This window comes from Acomys russatus, chromosome 19, assembly GCF_903995435.1.
Source record: "Acomys russatus chromosome 19, mAcoRus1.1, whole genome shotgun sequence".
Classification (NCBI taxonomy): Eukaryota; Metazoa; Chordata; class Mammalia; order Rodentia; family Muridae; genus Acomys; species Acomys russatus.
This window is the reverse complement of record NC_067155.1, coordinates 30,335,503-30,355,396: the sequence shown is the minus strand read 5'-3', so window position 1 is coordinate 30,355,396 and position 19,894 is coordinate 30,335,503. Positions and strand designations below refer to the sequence as shown.

The 19,894-nt window shown below is 43.6% G+C and overlaps 1 protein-coding gene and 1 pseudogene across 1 annotated transcript in view; both read left to right on the top strand.

Annotated features, from left to right (window-relative positions):
* Positions 1-19,894, top strand: part of LOC127203988 (zinc finger protein 721-like) — a 1,570,727-nt gene that overhangs the window by 1,432,536 nt on the left and 118,297 nt on the right.
* On the top strand, positions 1,337-13,418 carry LOC127204015 (zinc finger protein 431-like; annotated as a pseudogene).

The following is a 19,894-nucleotide window of genomic DNA, read 5'->3' as shown; positions in this document are numbered from 1 at the left end:
TGTGACCACATAAAAACAGCATTTAATTTAGCATGCCTTGGAATAGGCAAAACTACATTGGAACATATTCAAATTCCTTAAGTAAAATCCCAATGCTTCCTTTGTTGAAGAAAGCCATTATATTAGAAACAAATCTCATGCTCTCCTTGCCTGCCATAGGGGAAATAATCTTTCTCAGCTCCTCTGTTTTAGCTGTTATGATGGCTATACTTGTTTCCCCTACATCTAGAATTAACTAAAAGCCAGGGTTGGGCACTGTGGGAAATTTTTCTTAATTACATTTTTTGAAGTGGGAAAACCCTTCTTTAATGTGGATCTCTTGAGGGGATAAGATTCACCTTTAACCTAGGCCATAGCTCTCATTGCAGCCTACGTATAGGAAGGGCATGAAGAACTTAGCGCCTTCCCTTCATCTTATTGCCCCGCCTCTGGCTAGCAAGCTCATTTTCTTCCTGCCATTAAAGCCTACTTCTTGGCAATACTGATATGTACTAAAGACGATCTCAGGCATTCAGGCACTTGGACTCAACAGCTACTGAATTCTTTAACTTTCCATTGTTAGTCAGACATCGATGGGCTAGTTGGACAACAGCCTGTGAGACATTCGAATAAATCCACTTTCTACATAGAAAGAGAGATTCCTCTATCAGTTCCATTCATCTAGAGAACCTTGACTAACATTGCTGTGTAATTGTTTTTCACTTTCCCACTGGGAAGAGGTATAGGCTAACAATAGTGTTTCGCAGTGTTTGTCAGCTGATTCCTGCTTTTCTCCCAGGGTTGTCTCATAACTACCAGGAAAAAGAAGCAGTAGTTTGGCTGTACCCAGCCTGAAGACACAAAACTAAAGTCTTGTCTCCTAACATTGCTCTTTACTAGTGGGACATATGGATAACTCCACTGCAAATTGAGAAATGGGCTCTTCAAGTTACCCACCTAGATAGAGGAGGAAGCAGGGGAAGTGGCTACTGGGTGTGTGACTTGCTGAGGTCAGGGTCACTGTCCCCAGAGGGGAGGAGCAGGAGGCTGTGCTGAGGAAGCACAAGCAGTGAGTCCTCCCCGGGTTAGTTGGGAAGACAGATGTTGAGGCCATTGGAAGACAGTGCTACTGAAATTCAAGTCTCTACACCTCTGGAACAAGTTTGTCCCTGGGTAGGAAGCTTGAGCCAGCAACCATGGTTCTGTGCCCCTAACAGAGAATGCTAGCCTGGAGAGGTGTATATGTCACTCAAGAAGAAGTGGCCAATCAGGGCCTCCATGCAGAGACACGCCCCAGGTCAGACGCGGAGGCGGGTTTTTCCGGGAGCCTTGCTGAAGAGCCAGCTCTGTGGCTGTGCAGGCTTGGGTGGTTCCGCGTGGTGTGCTCTGACCTCTGCAGCTGGGTGTTGTGAGAGAAGCTCAAGCAAGTCCCGAAGTCCCGACATGGTGAGTGGAGCGTCACTGCCCAGAAATGGGAGGAGCAGGCTGCTGTGGAGAGCTAGCTGGAGTGGTGGCGCGGTGTGGGAAGACAGAGCAGTAGGCTATTGGAGAATATGCACATGGGCTACGGAAATCCCAATCTCTGCAGATCTGATAATGGACTGGAAGCCTGGGCCATGATGAGCTGTTGTGCTGTGTCCTTCAGGACACTGGAATTCTAAGGGAGGTGCTCATGTCACTCAAGACCCGCTGGCAATCAGAGCCTCCAGCGGGCCAGCCAGTATGAAGATGTGGCTCTTTCTTTTGGCTGCCATGCACACGTGCAGCTGTTTAGCTGAGATCTTTCTTTCTTTCTTTCTTTCTTTCTTTCTTTTTTTTGTTTGTTTTGTTTGTTTTGTTTTTTTGTTTTTGTTTTCTTTTCGAGACAATGTATCTCTGTGTAGTCTTTGCTGTCCTGGACTTGCTTTGTACAGCAGGCTGGCTTTGAACTCACAGCGATCCTCCTGCCTCTGTTTCCCGAGTGCTGAGATTAAAGGCGTGGGCCACCACCCGCCTGGCTGGCTGAGCTTTCTTTAATGGTTCTGTGTGATGTGCTTTGCACTGAAGGAACCAGTCTCCATAAGGACCCCCATTACAGCCAAAGTCTAGGAAAATGTAAAAGTCAGCCTACTCAGTCCTCCCTTAAAGACCCCCATTAAGGCCAAAGCATGTACATTTCTAGGGGGTCCAGCTTGAACCAAGGACAGACAGATATCAGATCACTGTGTGTGTGTGGCAGGGACAGGAAAAACCTTGAAGAGTCCAACTTGACTTAAGGTCTCAGTCTGTGCTCAGAGTCCAGCTGGACTCAAGAACAGCCAGCCAGCTGTGTTTAAAATTTCCACTACCCCTCACCAACTAAAAAAGTTCCTAAACGCCCCCTGTGACTGCTTCAACCAATCTTTCCCATAGGTCAGCTTGCCCCTCCACCTATTATCCAACCACCAAACGCCAAGACTTGTAACTCCCTGCTTGCAGCTTTTCTGCCCAAATGCCAACCAATCACACTGTAAAACGCATTTCTTTGTCTAAAACCTATAAAAGGCCTGTGCCTCTGTTTCTCGGGGTGTGCAGCTTAAAAGAGCTGGACAGACCCTATCTCGATGGCTCTAAAAATCCTATACCTATGCATTTACATCGACAATGGACTCCGCCTCTTAGTGGGGACTCTGGGAATAGACTAGAGATCTCTCTAGAGGTCTCAGTCTTACAGCACACTACTGCTGAGTGCTGTGAGGGAAGCTCAGGCAAGGTCCAAAATGACAACTTGGTGAGCTCAGGGTCACTGGCGAATGTGAGTGTGAAATAAGCCAATGGAAGCAAGACTGAAAGTAAAAAGGGCAAGTTTACTTGGAAACAGAAACTCTTGGGCTAGTTCAGTAGCCTCAGCAAACAAGGCCAGAGGAAATGGCCCCCACAGCCCTCCACCCAAGTATGGCAACAAGGGCTGCAGGTGAAGGAAGATGAAGTATCTGCCACCTGCTGTCCTAGGGAAGCCCTTGGCCCCAGGGGTGGGGCTTGGAGCATCTCAAGGAATGCTAAGAATGTGCAGAGGCTTTCCTTGCAGGGGGCAGGGTTGGAGAAAAGTGGGATTTGACAGAGCATGTAGGGGAGGGGGAGGGCAACTGCAGATGCCAAGTGAACACCCACAATGGGTAAACTTTTTAATATCAGTTAGCTGAAGCATTTTTCTGTTCATATTATTCATGCAGAATCAAGCAACAGGTAAACCCTTCTCTGCCATGGACTCTTTTTGTGAACTCTGTATACTTTGCAAGAAAGTTTCTAGGTCCCCTTCTGAGGATCTGCAGCAACCAGGCAGGGCTGTTTCTAGTTTTGGCCCTGGAATCCCCCTACATCAATCCCTGGGTGCCCCCTTTTTACATCTTCTGCTCACCTGGGTGCCACCTACATGTGTTCCACGAGAAGGGTTCTCAGATCTTCAGCTTGTGTTGTTGGCCTTTCCACACCTCCAGACAGCAACACCCCAGGACTGCCGAGCTGCTGTGGCTACATCTCCACAATGCTGGGTTTGTGCTGGGTGCTGTGAGGAGAGCTCAGGCAAGGTCAGAAGACACAACATGGTAAGTACAGAGTCACTGCTCACAGTAGGGAGGAACAGGCAGCTGGGCAGAGGAAACTGGTGTAGTGGGTCTTCCCTGGGGCTGCGAGATAAACAGCACCAGATGTGGCCACCAGTGAGGTCTTAGTAATTTTCTGGACTTGGTGATGGTCTCTGACTAACTGCACTGTGTGGATTACATCTACACAAAGCATTGGGAGCAGGGGCTTGTGAGTAGAAACATCCTTGGCAGGATTACAGACTCAGACCCCTAGTTTCTCTAACTTCTTCTAAAAATTCTGTTCTTAGCATTTAACATTTAGGTCTAAACTATATTTGGAAGCCAGGCATTGTGGCCCACTTCCCAAGTCCCAGCACTTAGGAGGCAGGTGGCTCGATGTGAGTTTAAGGCCAGCCTGGTCTACAGTGTGAGTCCATGGCAGCCAAGGGCAACACAGAAAAACAATGCCGCGAAAAAAACAAAAGAGAAACAAACAAACAAAGTATAAATTTTGTGGAGGTTGTAAATGTCATCTCATGTGTTGTACAAAAGAATAATTGATTTGTACAGGATGTACCAATGACAGCAAGTAGAGTTTAGCTGAGGGAGAACTGCGTCTAAAACACCCCACAGAGAAGTTAGCCTGTTAGAGATTAGGATGCTAGGGCACAGATGTTGATTCACCAGGATTGTCATCACATTTGGCTCCAAATCATAGCAGAGGAGACAACTTTGATTTAAAACCAGCCACTTGTCGCATCTTCATCTTCAATAGAACAGGCCTCTAATAAATTCCTCACTGGGGCATTACAGTGTCACAACGAACAATAAGGCCTGATGTGCCATAAAGGTCCAGTTTCCTTCTTGAGAAAAGCATAGTTTTGCATAGCTCTTTCCCAAGCCAGAGACAGAAACAGCCTGTGGCCTAGGCCTGTGATCTTTCTCCAAGGCAGGGATGTATTGAGGATAAAATAGTGCTCCTTCTCCAAGGCCAGGAATATGGTTGGGAGAGTGGGTAATGGTCTGGGTCCATTGCCCTTCTGTGAGGGGTTTCTTCAGCTCCTGAAAACCTAAGTGAATCTACCCCATGGGGTTCTGTTGCTCAGTCCCAAATCCACTCTGGGCTTGGTCAGTAGTTTGTGAGAGACCTGTGTTCCTGATGTGCAGTTTTGTTTTATAAGACTTGTTCTGTGTTTGTGCCATGGTATGATAAATTTCTGATGACTTCATAGAAGTCTCACATATGGTCCATTTCCTCCATGGACGTAGTACACAAGATGCTATTCTTGAGAAGCTTACTTGGCATAAGTCATAGCTTGGGCAAGACCTCCCCACCTCAGCTCTTCTAGATTCTACTTTCTACTTCTTTTATCTTCTCATTTTGTGGGACCTCCAACTCTGGACCCTGTCACTGAAGAATGAGCTGCTTTTTCAGGGCACTAGTGTATTTCAGAAATGATTCTGGGAATGTATTTGCTGTGTAAATCACTCATCAGTCTAAGTGGACAGACTTGCAGTCTCAGACCATATTGAAATTGTTCCAAACATAACCTGGGGCCTGAACTGAAAAGACATGAGAGCATGTGTGGAATGCCAAATCTGTTGGCAGCATTATCCACAACAGGATGCATGCTGTCATTAACAGATTTTTAAAAGTAATCTTTCAATTGTGTGTAGAGTGATCTCTTCCTGAAAAGGCACGTTAATTCTAGGACAGTTGTATTTTCAGCCTTTTGGAAAATGTTTCTGAGACCAACTATGTTGACTCAGGTGGCTTGGATACCAACCTGTTGCTCCCCAGGGCAGTGACCTTGTTTTCCTCTTGATGAAAAATTCTAAATTCCCTAGGTAAAAGACTATACAACAACAGTGTTTTAAAATTACTCATTTGAAGCTGAGCTTGGTGGCCCACACCTTTAATCCCAGCATTTAAGAGGCAGAAGGATCCCTGTGAGTTCAAGGCCAGCCTGGTCTACAAAGTGAGTCTAGGACAGCTAAGGCCTACAGAGAATCGCCGTCTCGAAAAAACAGACAAACAAAATTACTCATTTGAGTAATGTAATGAACTGGCCATTTTAGAAACATGTGCAGCATGGCTTCTGCTGTCAGACCGGAAGAGGAGGTCTGCAGAAAGTGCCCAGTGAAACTGGGTAGACAATGGCTAGAGCACAGACTAATGATAGAGACTTTCAGCTACAGGGGTCCCCATTGTGAAGAAAGACCTGATTCTAGCCTGGTATCAGAGTTTGTAATTCCCCAGCATGTATTAATTCATGCATGTGAATAAAAGCAGATCAGATGTTTGGTTACCTTTTGCTTAGGTTAGCTTGAGTCAGTAAATATTGCAATTTCAGTTAAGGGGCCATTGGCTGTAGCTGTGTGTGTCAGGTGAAAGATCTCAGCAGCTAACATTGCACATAGGGACAAGGTCAATCCCTGTCTTATTAATGCCATTCCCTCTACCAGAGAAGTTGCTGCTCTTTTTCAAAACCATTCTGCCTATGTGTTTTTCAAATTATATTTATCTTTCTATAAAGTCAATTGATGGTATTTTTAGAATTCACTTTCTTATGCATCACTGCTCTAATCTTTTATTTGTTTCTGCTCATGCCAATGTTTCCCAGTAATTAAAATATTCATTCTTCTTCTCAGAGGTTTTCATCTTCATTTCTGTTAGAGCAACATCCCCTGCAGCTCACCCTTTCCTCATGCTGTGCAGTTAAGACTTTTTTGAGCACCTAATCCTCTGATTCCCACTGCCTGGAAGACAGCCCTTCACTTCTTACAGGCAAGGCCCTAACTGGGAACTCAGGAGAAAGAGGCACCAGTGAATGATTGTCCTCTATCCTCCTTGGATTGGGGAGGAGTCACAAATAAAGGGGACCTCTGTAAGAACTGTTTTCCCTGACCAACTTTGAAGTGATGTAGTCCCAGCACAGGAATGGATGTGGAGCACCACAAAGGGTGGCACTCAGAGAAGCTGAAGACCAGAAGAGGGGTCTCCTGGGGAGAGTTATAGAGTGGGGCAAAGGGGCAAAACTTGAAGCAGCTGGGTTTGGCTGCTAGAACTCCTCAGGCAGGGTCCTGGACAGTTCCCTGCAAAGTCTACAAAGCTTACAAAGTTTACAAAGGGAGCTCATGGCAAGGAAGGTTTTCTCTGCCATTTGAGTTGGCAAGAGGAACCACCACAGGGGGAGTGCTGGACAGAGATTTCTTTGATTTTGAGTTGACATTAATCCTGTAGTTTGTGTTTAAAGGACAATGTTATGTTTCAACATTGTACTTTGTGCCTGCCTTAATCCGTGGTGCCATCTATGTTGTGTGATTTTATTAATTATAATCTACTTATATTGCTCTTTCTCTAGAGAATGATAGACTTTCCCGGATTGTTGTCTTCTGAAATTTTAATATATTATGTTATGTGTTCCTAATTTTGGGGACGTTCTGTGGAGAAACAATTTTAGTTTTGTCTTCTTGCTCCTAAAGACCTGCTTGTTCTCATTTCTTGGCAAATCTGCATTTCCCGGTTAGTGCAATCATCGGTGTTTGGTGTTTTGCTACTTAAATGATTGATGTAGTTAACAAGTTTATTTGAGTGTTTAAAGCCTTCTCATGTATTATTGTGTCTGTGTTCAAATGCATTTGGGTACTGGACATTTCTGAGCATACAGTTCTCGGACCCTAGAGTCCACTCAGGTAGGGGGGTGGTCGCGAGAGACCACTCGAGGACCACAGTGTTGATGCAAAAGCACAAGGTTTATTGCTGACGCGCGTCAGGGGGCCTCAGCACTCACTCGGGTGGGAGGGAGGCACACTGAGTCACTGTTACAGACTATTTTTAAAGGCTAAAAGCGCAAAGGTTAGGAGGGGCTGCGTCATCTGGTAGTCGCTAGGGGTGCTTGTCTAATTATTATTGGCTATTGCAGGGGTCGTTGGCCTCGGGAGCTGTTCTTGGCAAAGAGGGGTGTTGGGGAGTTTCCAGAGAATTTCTAGATGGTAATTGTTTACCTTAGTTGAAATTGTTTATCTCGGTTGGCCACCTTGATATCAGAAACTGAAGCTGAGCTGGCCTTCAATTCTTTCTGGGTCATTTTCCCAAGTTTGTCTGGGTCACATTCCCAGGCTGGCTGAGAGAGAGGGCCTTACACAGTCATGTGAGGAGCCTCAAGTGATGGTGTGGCCTCATCAGAATGGCTGGTTGCTATGTTTGTTAGAGATTGTAGTGATTGTTGACTGCTGTGGGAAAGCTCTTCCATTGAGGATAACAATATCCCCAAGCAGGTGTGGCTTCACTGGATAAGAGAAAAAACTGAGCATGAGACAGTGACAAAGCAAGAGACCACGCCAGGAAACAATGTTTATCCATTTTTTTTTTTTTGGCTTCGTTTTGTAACTTGAGATTCTGCCTGTAGCTCCAAAAATGATGGAGTGTCATCTGACAGGACCAAACATGTAAACCTATTCATGACCTAAGATGCTTTTGGTTAGAGGATTTAGTCACAACAGCCAAGTAGTCAGTAGAAATTTATTTACAATGGTGCACAAAAAGGTATTTTAATGCTGGATACAACCTGGAATATTCTCTTTTGGAGGAAGGTGGAAAACTAAGGACATGAGTAACAAAAGGCATAGAGAGCTGTACAAAAAGAGATTACCCAGCTGCTTTTGTAGGTCCTGGAAGAGAGTAATGCAGAGAATGTTGAGAGTATTACAGGCAGAGGCAGTTGAGGTCATAGGATTTCACTGTAAAATGTACTCCATGAAAAAATTAATCTAGAGCTCATTTGTGCGATATTTTGGCCCAAAACCTTTTATTCTGCCCATGCCCAGAGGAATTGAATAGGGCAAAATTTATGAGTAAAGGCCAGATTTCTTAGATGGAACTTTGAATCACTTGAGTGGTTATTGCTAGTGACTTATTCAGGACTACAGTGAAAAAAATCCACAGGAGGGGTAGAAATGAATGCAAAGTCTGTGGTGTAGACAAAAAGAGCACTATGTAGTTTCAGATGGCAGCCACATGATGAAACAGATGCAGGGATTTTAAGGCTATTATCATCATTCAAAAGAAGGCCTTTGTTCCGGTTTTTTAAGCCCAAGAAAGTGCCGTAAATGTAATGCTCCCTCAGGCTAAACCTAATGGAAGCAGTAGGCAAAGTGATTTCTAGACCCAGAAAGGAACTTCCTATGAAACCTTCTACACCTGTGGCCCAACGTGAAAAGGATTCATTCCAAATTCGAAGCCAAACTCTATGTGCTGGTTCTGGAAACAAAAATCATGCAAAATTTCATATCATGGATTCCTCCTCCGGGATGTTAGTTCAACACTGTTCCAGCTGCCTGTGTTTGGCAAAGTGAGAATACTGTGAGATTTATAGCATGAAGCTCTGAGTGTGAGGCCTGAGTTGCATTTTGATAGGACAAGAGGTTCAGATACCAAAGCTATGAGAAACCGGCCCAGGGAAGATGCACATAGGAATTGGAAGGAACCTAACTGAGAAATATGTGAGATCTTGCAGGGATAGGACCATCTAAGCCCTTGGAAACCAAAGCCCTATGTCTCTGAGAAAGAGCAACAGGATTTGATGTTTGCTCTGTTGGGTTTCCTGCCTTGGTCCATTCTTCTATCACTATGTACACATTCCTTTCTATTGGAATGGGAAGGAGTTTTCTGTGCCATTGTATGTTGGAAGGCTATAACTTGTTTTCTGCATTTACAAAACGTGGAAGTCAACAGATTGCCTTGAGTGTCGAAAGAATCTTTGGACATTTGAACAGTGTAGGTGCTGATGCAGACCATTAGGATCGTGGGTTGACCAAATAAAAAATCTCCTGGATAGAAGGACGTTTTTGAACACTTGTCTCTCATCCATTGCATTCTTTGGGGAATATTATGGAAGCTTTTCTAAGAGGAGCCTTTCTAGATTCTTTAGTGAAGATGGGATTTGAGTGTCTATAGACTCAACCCTTTTCCTGTTTCTTGTGTCTACTGTGTTGTGGTTGGAACTGACCAGTCAGCTTCCTTCTTGTGCTGTCATGCCCTCATTAGTATACACTCTATCCCTATTTCATAGAAGACACAGTAGAAGCTATCCAATGCTTCTATATATCTATATAGCCTTTGTTCTTGCTGACTATGTTGACCTAGTTCTTACGTGGTTCCCAGAGTATTTAATCTCCAATGTTCCTTTGGCCTTCTGGGCCCTACCTCTTGTCTTCTGATCCTCTTGCCCTGGTGGGATGGTGGCAAAACCCCACCACGCAAGGGAGAGGAGAATCACAATTTGTACTTCTTCCTGTCCTGGAATTCGTTGCTTACACGTGGCTGGCAATCATATCATGAGATACTCCTGTCACAACTTCTTGACTACTGAGATTAACGGCATGAGAAAATATACTCCGTTTAAAAATCATTTTTATCATTAGTAACAGTTTATACAATTTCTCTGACATGAGCCCAGTACTCGTGAACTCTTCCTCTACCTCCCCATCCCTCTCTGATGATTGGCGTTTATCTTGCAAGGCTATATCCTATTCAAGGGGTGAGGAAAGACACAAGTGGACCTCAGTATTCAGGATCCTTATAAAATGACTTGGTTACATTAGAACATCTGTGTCAGGAAATAAGTGGAGGAAGCCACAGAATTATGTGAATATATTGTCAATAAAGGATCCAGCTACACTGTCATCACTATCATGCTTTCTCTTGCACACCTGTGTGAGATATTATAGGATGCAGTGACCTGTGATGATGTGAATGTGAAATTCACTGTGGAAGAGTGGGCTTTGCTGGATCCTGCCCAGAAGAGTCTCTACAGAGATGTGATGCTGGAGACCTACAGGAACCTCACTGCCATAGGTAAGACTGTGAATTTTAATTTTCCTTTTAAAAATCTAGTGACAACTGTTTCTCTGTTGCTGTTATTTGTTATTATAATGTCAGCTGGAAATGAGGCTGAATGAGATAAGTAAATCAGACAGATGTCAGAGGTTAACTGAAGAGTAACCTGAATTTTACCGAATTTCCAGTAATATATCATGCATTTCCTCGTACTCTATTTCAGGTTACAATTGGGAAGACCATAGCATTGAAGAAAATCTTCAAAGTTCTAGAAGATCTAGAAGGTAATTTTCATGTGCACCTTGATACAAATGTGCATCTGAATTACTTTTAGTGCATCTTTTAGTTCTAAAGAAAAATAAGAGTGTAAATGTGCACTGTTTGAACTGTATCGATGATTATTAAATTCTGACAAAAACATGTACGTCAAAATCAGGTAGCTGATTTATTTTTTGTAAGTCATTTCTCTAAGAAAGAAGATAAGAACACAATGCATTAACAGCTATCACCATTTGAACCATAGCAAGCTAGATTGTAGAACTGCTAATCTCTTTAGTCTCATACTGCTTAGATCCTGCAGAAGATAAACACCTTAACCTTCTAATAAACAAATAGTCCATAATAAAGCTCATCTTCCTAATATATTTGCAGTAATGCTGCTAAGTTTAGTGAGAGGGGCAGTTTGTGAAAATGAAGGAAGTTATTCTGGAGAAACTTTTATCCCTGTACAATATTTCAATGAGAAAACCAAAAAGTGAGACTGTGAATGCAGGGTAAACCTTTTCTTTTGCTATATTCTTTAATAGACATGTCATTTATCACAGTGGATACAAGCCCTGTCGGCTAGGAACATTGAACAAAGCAATATAACCCTCTCTTACCCAGAAGAATTAGAAGATTTGTAGTAGTGCCCATAACGTGTAGACTTTCTGAATGTAATACTGTGTACAATGAATGGCTTTTCCAATTTTATTGGCAATAAATCCACAAACTCACACTACAGAAAAACTTCCATGATTACTATCAATGTGGATTGCCTCTGTTTGCCTTGGTTCACTTTGCAATTTTATTATCACTCACATGATAGGAAAAATTTTAATGCGATCAGAGTGGTAAATCTGACTTTTCCCAGTTCTCGTCCAATATGTGGCAAACCCTCTTTTATAGTGAAATGATGCTTTAAATGTGGTCCATGGAGTCCATGATCTTAGAATCACAGGGCTCTTCAAAGACACAATATAACACTTGAAGAAGGAAGGAAAAATGAAAGTCAATGAACTGACATTACCATGAGATCTGATTACTTTTACAATTAGACCAACTGTAAAATTAATTCACACAGATAAAAAGATTCATCAGTGTAATGAATGTGGTATAAGTTTGACATGTGCCAATTATCTTTGCAGGAATGACAGAAGATATACTGGAGGAAAACCGCCACTTTTTACTCAGTGCGGCAAATCTGTGTCATGTCAAAGTCATCCTCAAAGGCAAGAAATAATTCCTACTGGAGAGAAACCATATGAAGATATTCAGTATAGTGAAGCCTTTGTAAATCACAGTAGTTTCCAGATTCACAAAAGAACAGAAACGAGAGAGAAACCCTATGAAGGTGAACAATGTTTTATGGTCTTTCACCATCAAAGTTATCTTGAAATTCATGAGAAAATTCATACTGGACAGAGAGCTTATGAATGTAATCAATGTGGTAAAGCCTTTGCACGGCACAGGTATCTTCCAAGGCATGAAAGAATTCATACAGGAGAGAAACCTTATGTATGTAATCAATGTGGTAAAGCCTTTACATGGCAAAGTTCTCTTCAAATGCATGAAAGAATTCATAGAGGAGAGAAACCTTATGAATGTAATCAATGTGGTAAAGCCTTTGCACTGTACAGATATCTTCAAAGCCATGAGAGAATTCATACAGAAGAGAAACCTTATGAATGTAATCAATGTGGTAAAGCCTTTGCACTGCACAGATATCTTCAAAGGCATGAAAGAATTCATATAGGAGAGAAACCTTATGAATGTGGTCAATGTGGTAAAGCCTTTGCATGGCACAGGTCTCTTCAAGTGCATAAAAGAATTCATACAGGAGAGAAGCCTTATGAATGTAATCAATGTGGTAAAGCCTTTGCACTGCACAGATATCTTCAAATGCATAAAAGAATTCATAAAGGAGAGAAGCCTTATGAATGTAATCAATGTGGTAGAGCCTTTGCATGTCACAGTCATCTTCAAAGGCACGAAAGAATTCATACAGGAGAAAAACCTTATGAATGTAATCAATGTGGTAAAGCCTTCGCATGGCAAAGTTCTCTTCAAATGCATAAAAAAATTCATAGAGTTGAGAAATGTTATGAATGTAATCAATGTGGTAAAGCCTTTGCACTGTACAGATATCTTCAAAGGCATGAAAGAATTCATACAGGAGAGAAACCTTATGAATGTAGTCAATGTGGTAAAGCCTTTGCACGGCACCAGTCTCTTCAAATGCATGAAAGAATTCATACAGGAAAGAAACCTTATGAATGTAATCAATGTGGTAAAGCCTTTGCACTGCACAGATATCTTCAAAGGCATGAAAGAATTCATACAGGGTAGAAACCTTATGAATGTAGTCAATGTGGTAAAGCCTTTGCACAGCACCAGTCTCTTCAAACTCATGAAAGAATTCATACAGGAGAGAAGCCTTGTGAATGTAATCAATGTGGTAAAGCCTTTGCACGGCACCAGTCTCTTCAAATGCATGAAAGAATTCATACAGGAGAGAAATCTTATGAATGTAATCAGTGTGGTAAAGCCTTTGCACAGCACAAATATCTTGAAATGCTTGAAGGAATTCATACAGGAGAAAATCCTTATGAATGTAATCAATGTGGTAAAGCCTTAGCATGAGAAAATCTTATGAATGTAATCAATGTTGTAAAGCCTTAGCATGGCACAGCAATCTTCACAGGCATGAAAGAATTCATACAGGAGAGAAGCCTTGTGAATGTAATCAATGTGGTAAAGCCTTTGTGTGGCACAATCAACTTCACATGCATGAATGAATCCATACAGGATAGAAGCCTTAAGAATGTAATTAATGTTGTAAAGCCTTTGAATATCACAATATCTTCAGAGCCATGAAGGAATTCATATCGGGCCAAAACGTCATGAATATGACTGTGGTAAAGGCTTTGAATGTTGTGGTCAGCTTCAAAGGCATGAAAGAATTTACAAAGGAGAGAATTTTTATGAATGTATTTCATATTTTGAAGTCTTTACATGCCATTACATACTAGAGAGAAATTCTGTGAATGTAATTAATGTGAGATAACCTAGCAGTCCAGAGTTTCTCACAGACTTCTTCTATGATGCAGGAATTTTGAATGACCAGCCCAAGGAGTCTCTGCAGAGTGGGACATCGATTTTCCGGTGTCATGCTTGTTCACCATTAGATACTCAATGTGCTCTCAGCAGTAAAGAACAGTTGTTTGATTCAGTGGCTATTTGGCCACATTTGTTTTATAGATGTCCATCAGCTTAATTGAAGTATATTGGATGTGCCGCCGGAAGCAGCTGTGTCTCTCTGTCAGGAAAGGCCTTTCTTATTGAATGCCATATTTTATAAATGTCTGATGTGTTTTGAAGACCATCTATGTATTTACCATAGTGAATAACCATGCATGTCTATCTATGTATCTATATTGATCAATCAATGTATCTATGTCAGCTGATCTAAATAGACAAACATTGCTTGTTTCTAGCTATACACAATCTGCTTAATCTTGAAAACATATACAAGAGACTAAATAAATCTTGTCCTGTAAATAACTAAACTAGTATATAACAAGACTCCAAGTAAGATTTCTACGTGAGTAACTACGGACTTTCATCTCTAACCATCTAGAGCAGCTTGGAAGAGTTCGCTTTCATAAGACTAGAACTATATCAAATGGGAGAAAGGAGTAGGTCCCCAACACTTCAACAGTAATGACATGCTGTTTGATAATACTGCACCAACTGTGAAAGCCCTTTCCAAGTGTGTATAATCCTTTAAGCATTGCTATTGTCTTAACTCACCACAATGTCCTCCTGGGCCACCTAGCTTGTCTTCAACAAATGAGCATTTAGGTTATTTTAAAATTTAGGTCACCATGAATATAATTGCAATGAACATGAGAATTCTGATACCTCTAAAACTAATTTAAAGTCCATTGAAACTGCCCTCAGAAGATTGCAGGTATCCATAGCAATTCTGTCATTTTATGAGAATTCGAGAATGCTGCAAGAAGATCAGCAGAGCCAACTAGCCTAGATCCATGTGGACTTACAGAGATAGAAGCACCAACCAAAGAGCGTACGTGGACTAGACCTAGACCCCTGCACATATGTAACCCATAGGCAGTGTGATCATCATCTGGGTGCACTAATAATTTGAGTGGGTGCTGTCTAGGACATGGACGGGGTTGGACACTTTCAATCAGTTTGCCCTAGCTAGTCTTCCTTTGTCCCCGACCCGCGGGTTCAGTTATTCGTGAAGCGGCGAGGAGGGTCACGACCTGTGAATAAAGAATTAGGCAAGAGAGAGAGAGACACGAGCCCAGGAAAAACTTTGCTTATCGAGGGCCGTTTATTGTACGGGGGTATCCAAATTTATAGTAAGCTTCTGAAAGGGCGGGGGTAGGAAGGAATGCAGTGGGAAAGTACAGAATCTTCTGGGGTAAGAACCCCGGGTAATGTGTGGGGAGGGGGAGGAAATAGGTAGCTTTTCTCAGAAGTCACGGTACGCTGAATGTTCCTTTTCTCAGGGCCAGGCAGAATGTCTGTGGTTTGTCAGAAGTCACGGTACGCTGAATGTTCCTTTTCTCAGGGCCAGGCAGAATGTTTGATAAGTTCTTTCAACAGTAGGCTTGAGGCCAGCTGGAGTCCGGCTCAGCCAGGGGTCTCTTGGCTCCCAACATCTCCCCCTTCCCTTTTTATTAAGGGCCCCAGCACCACCTTCTGCCAAATAAGGTCTTACACATTCCCGAGAGCACTTGCTGTCAGGGTGGCGGAAGGCGAAAACTGGCGCCACATCGGGGTGCAGCATTTCGCAGCTCTCTATAGTTTGTTGTATGGGCAGTGAGCTTAGGAAAAGGAAATGGTCCGATCAAGGCTGGAGCATGACTCTGGACCGACCGATCGAGGACCATCTTGGAGGTGACACTCAGTGCCATCCCAAGTGCAATGGGCAATTTTCCCTGTGGGATGCAATGGCCACTGGGTGCACGCAGATATAGGGTGCCTTTCGACGTGCAATGGCAACTAGGGCCAGTCGAGTGCAAAGGCCACACAGAGAGAAAAGAGAGAGAGACTCATTGCAAGTTAGTTATTTAGGACTTAAAGGCTATCCGCCAGGCCTGAGGGGAATGGTCCGATCTCTAGGGCAAAAAGACTGTGCAGTAGGAACCGAGGATGATGGAAGGGGGTTTGAGGAGGTTACCAGAAACGCCTAGGGCAAAGCCGAGCCCTCCATCTGGCATCGCATAATGCCTGGAAATGTAGGGGCTGTCCATAGGGCTGCGGTGAAGGCTGTTGGACCCCTGAAGTCTCTGTTTCGGAGGCATTATTTTTAGGATCTTCTGAGGAGAGGCGGTGGTAATGGACCTGTATATTCTTGGTAGCAGAGTCAACCTGGCTTTTAACAAAGGTGGTTAAACGATGGAAGGCCCAAGGCCCAAAAGAAAGGAGGAGGAGGATCCCCACAAAGGGGCCCAGGAGGCCTGGGCAAGAGGGTAGTGAGCCAGGGGGAGGAGGAAAACCAATTCTGATACCAGGATTCTTGTTTCTCTCTGGCTCGCTGGCGTTCCTCCAGGGCCTTGGAAACTTTGTCAAGGCTTTTTTTGTGCCAGTTCTGTTTTACTAACATAGAAACAACATTCCTCTTTAAGAGCAGCACAGAGCCCCCACTCCTTGAGGAAAAGGAGATCAAGGCCTCTGTGGTTTTGAAGAACTACCTCTGCAAGGGAATCAAGGGAATCTTTTATCTCCTGAATCCCATCTCTCATATTGGAAATATCTCTATCGATAATTGTCTGGAGCTCCGCAAAACCTTGTTTGGAGGTCACCAGGGAGGCAATTCCTGTACCTGCCCCCACTGCACCAAGGCCCAAAATAGTGGCCATGGTGAGGGTCGTAATGCGCTCTCTTTTAGATCGGGGGTGGATGGAGATGCCCTTATCTATAAAGTTCAGGAAATCTTCAGGGTTGTGGACGGAGAAGCGAGGGAATAAGAGAACCGTCACACACCAATCACGCTTTTGGATAAACAAAGGGGTAAAGAGAAAAGAGGCCAGGCCTGAAGAGCAGGCAAAATAAGTACCCTTAGGGGCTAAGGCAAATTTAGAGGTGGTATTTAATACAAGAGACTGATTGCAAACCTCCAATAGGTCTCTGGGGGGAAGCATATTTGGGCCCAGAAGGCAGGTGCCGAAACCAGAAATAGATTGAACTGTAATGGAGTTGTCAGGTTTGGATGTGGAAAGGGCGGAAGATGTCTCATTGGTAAAGGAGGGGGTGGAAAAGAGCGCGATGCCCTCATAGTAAGGGGGGGTGGGGGAGAAACATATCCAACATTCTGGGTAAGTGGAGGAGTTAGTACTTTTAAGGGTCTGGATAGTGGCATTAGCGAGATCAATAATGAGTTCTGCAGTACTAGGGGGACCAACAGGGATGGTGGGTTGGAACAGGGTAGGGAAAGGAGAGCGGAGGGTGGCAGAAGGATGAGGGGTTGGCTGTAGCTTAGGAGCAGGAGGCTTAGGGGCGGCTGCTACAGGCTTATGAAGCATATTATTGGGGCCTGCAGAGGCAGCATTTTTATTGGGGACTTCTTTTAAGAGCCTGATTTTAAAGGTTAATCCCAGGTCATAACCTACTTTATAAAGGCGTAGGCCCCACTCAAAGCCCCTGCCAGTCCAAGTTTGACGTTTACCTGGGCGGTGATGGAGATGGATAGGGGATTGCACCAACCGAGGGTGGGGGAATGAGCGCTATTGCAAAGCTTCTTTAAGTCATCAGGCGTATAGTGATTACTAACTTCAGGCTGTATCCAAGAACTAGTGACAGAGATATAATCCCAGGAGGAAGTCGGCTTCCAATAAGTGGTTCCCGATGTCTCACATCCCCAGGAGGCACAAAAGAAATCATTAGAGCCTCCGCACTTGTAATCCGTGGTCCGGGGACGATGAGAGAGGTGCCAGGGCAAACATATAGGCCTCCATCTAGTCCCCAGTACCCTTGTTTTTTTTTAAAGCCTTATGGAGTAGTATTCGTTTTAAATCATTGTGGCATCTGACATAGTCTTTTCCTCTTTTTGGCTGTTCGGGAGCCTTAGACTCACGTGGGGGCCAAAAAGTATCCTCAGTACCCCAGTCGGGGTTAGCCCCGAGTGCCAGGGCACAGAGGTCTACTTGGAGGACCGGCCAATGGGGCTGAGCCCCCAGGTGGCTACTGGAATTAACGATGTCGCCAGCCTGGTTTGCAATGACCCATGTGTAATTGAATATCACATAGGGATTATAGCGGGGGAGGGAGAGGGGAGTACTTACCACTGGGCTCATGAGAACGAGGAAGAAGATGAGCAGGGACATTCTATGAGAAAGCACATCTATTGATCTTCCTCAGGGACTTTCCCTGGGGAGGTCGTTGGATTAGCCAGTTTGATTAGCCTTTCAGGAAGCCATCAAGCATTTTGTTGAGTCTGGTCATAGACACAGGCGTGTCCTTTGCCCCAAATGAGCACAGGGTCTGGTCCATGCCATTGATGGGTCAAAGGGTCTTTCCATAGTACTTGAGCATAAGTATCGGTGGTTGAAGGATGCCAAAATCTATCGGCAGCCGATTTTCCCTGACTATCAAGGGTTAAAAAATTAAGGACAAATAAAGTATGATTTAATAAATTTTTATGATTATTATTGGTGGGGTATAATATCCCCCCAGAATTTTTGAGTTTTAAAATAATATTTTTTAAGGTTTGATGAGCTCTTTCTACTATGTTTTGTCCTTGAGGATTGTAGGGAATTTCAGTAACATGTTTAATTTGTAATTGGGCGCAAAATCTTTTAAAGGAGGAGCTAGTATAGCCAGGCCCATTGTCTGTCTTAATGGTGGAGGGCCGGGGCATAACTGTGAGGCAGGAGAGAACATGGCTGATTACATTCCTTGTAGCCTCCCCGGACTGAAGGGTGGCGTAAAGGAATCCACTAAAAGTGTCTATAGACACATGGATGTATTTCAGCTTCCCAAAAGGGGCAAAATGGGTAACGTCCATTTGCCACAATTCTCCTGGGGTGAGTCCCCGAGGGTTAACTCCCAGATGTGGTTCAGGGAGGAAGGTGATGCAGTGTTGACATTGACATACAATCTGTCAGGGCCTGTTCTCTGGTAATGGAGAACATTTGTCTCAGGGTTTGAGCATTTAGGTGGTGTAGTTGATGAGCCTGTTGGGCCATCTGAAGGGGGTGCCGTTCTTGGGATAACAGAATTAAGAAGGTGTCTCTGGTGGCTAGATCGGCCAAATGATTACCCTTGGCCAAAGGTCCAGGCAGACCAGTATGGGCACGAATATGTCCAACAAAGAAGGGGCATGTTCTTTGTTGGATACTTTGTTGGATTTTAGCAAAGAGAGGGGAAGCATTAGTATCTGGCTGAATAAAGGGCACAGTTTCTAACAGAGGAATGGAGTAAGAGACATAAGCGCTATCAGTATAGAGATTAAAGGGGCAGTCTTGTAGGGTTTGAAACACTTGGAAGACCATAGTCAGTTTCACCAGTTGAGCAGAAGATAGATTAGTCCATCAATGACATAGGCAGCCACACTGGAGGAGGAGCCATCAGTAAAAACCAAGGGGGCTTGTGGGATGGGGGTACTCTTGGTATGTTTAGGAAAATTTAAGGCTTGTTTACTGAGAAATTGGATAAGTTTGTCAGAGGGGAGATAGTTATCAATTTTTCCCTGGAAGGAAAAGTAATTGATGGCCCAGTCATTGGATGTTTGTAGTAGCCATTGAATTTGGGCAGGGCTATAGGGTTGGCTGACTATGTCCGGGTCTTTTCCAAATATTTTAAGGGAGCTCTCTTTCCAACCTGAGTATTTGGGCCACTAGGAGAGGATATGAGGAAAGGACTTTGGAAGGGGTAGCGGGTAAATGTAACCTGTATAACGGTTTATTTTGCCATAGCAAACCTGTGGGCGAAAAAGTGGTGGGGAGGATCAACAGCCAGAGAGGGGAAGAGGGGGAGTAATATGAAATGGTCTGATTTGAAATAGCAGCCTCAACAACCTGTAAGGATTTTATAGCCTCAGGGGTCAGTTGTCGAGGGGAAGAGGGGTCAGGATTGCCCTGAAGAATAGAAAAAAGGGGCTTAAGGTCTCTAGTGGTGAGTTTTAAATAGGGGCACAACCAGTTAATGTCCCCCAGGAACTTCTGGAAATCGTTTAGGGTGTGTAAAGAATCTCTTCTAAGTTCCATTTTTTGAGTGAGGATCTTATGAGAATGTAACT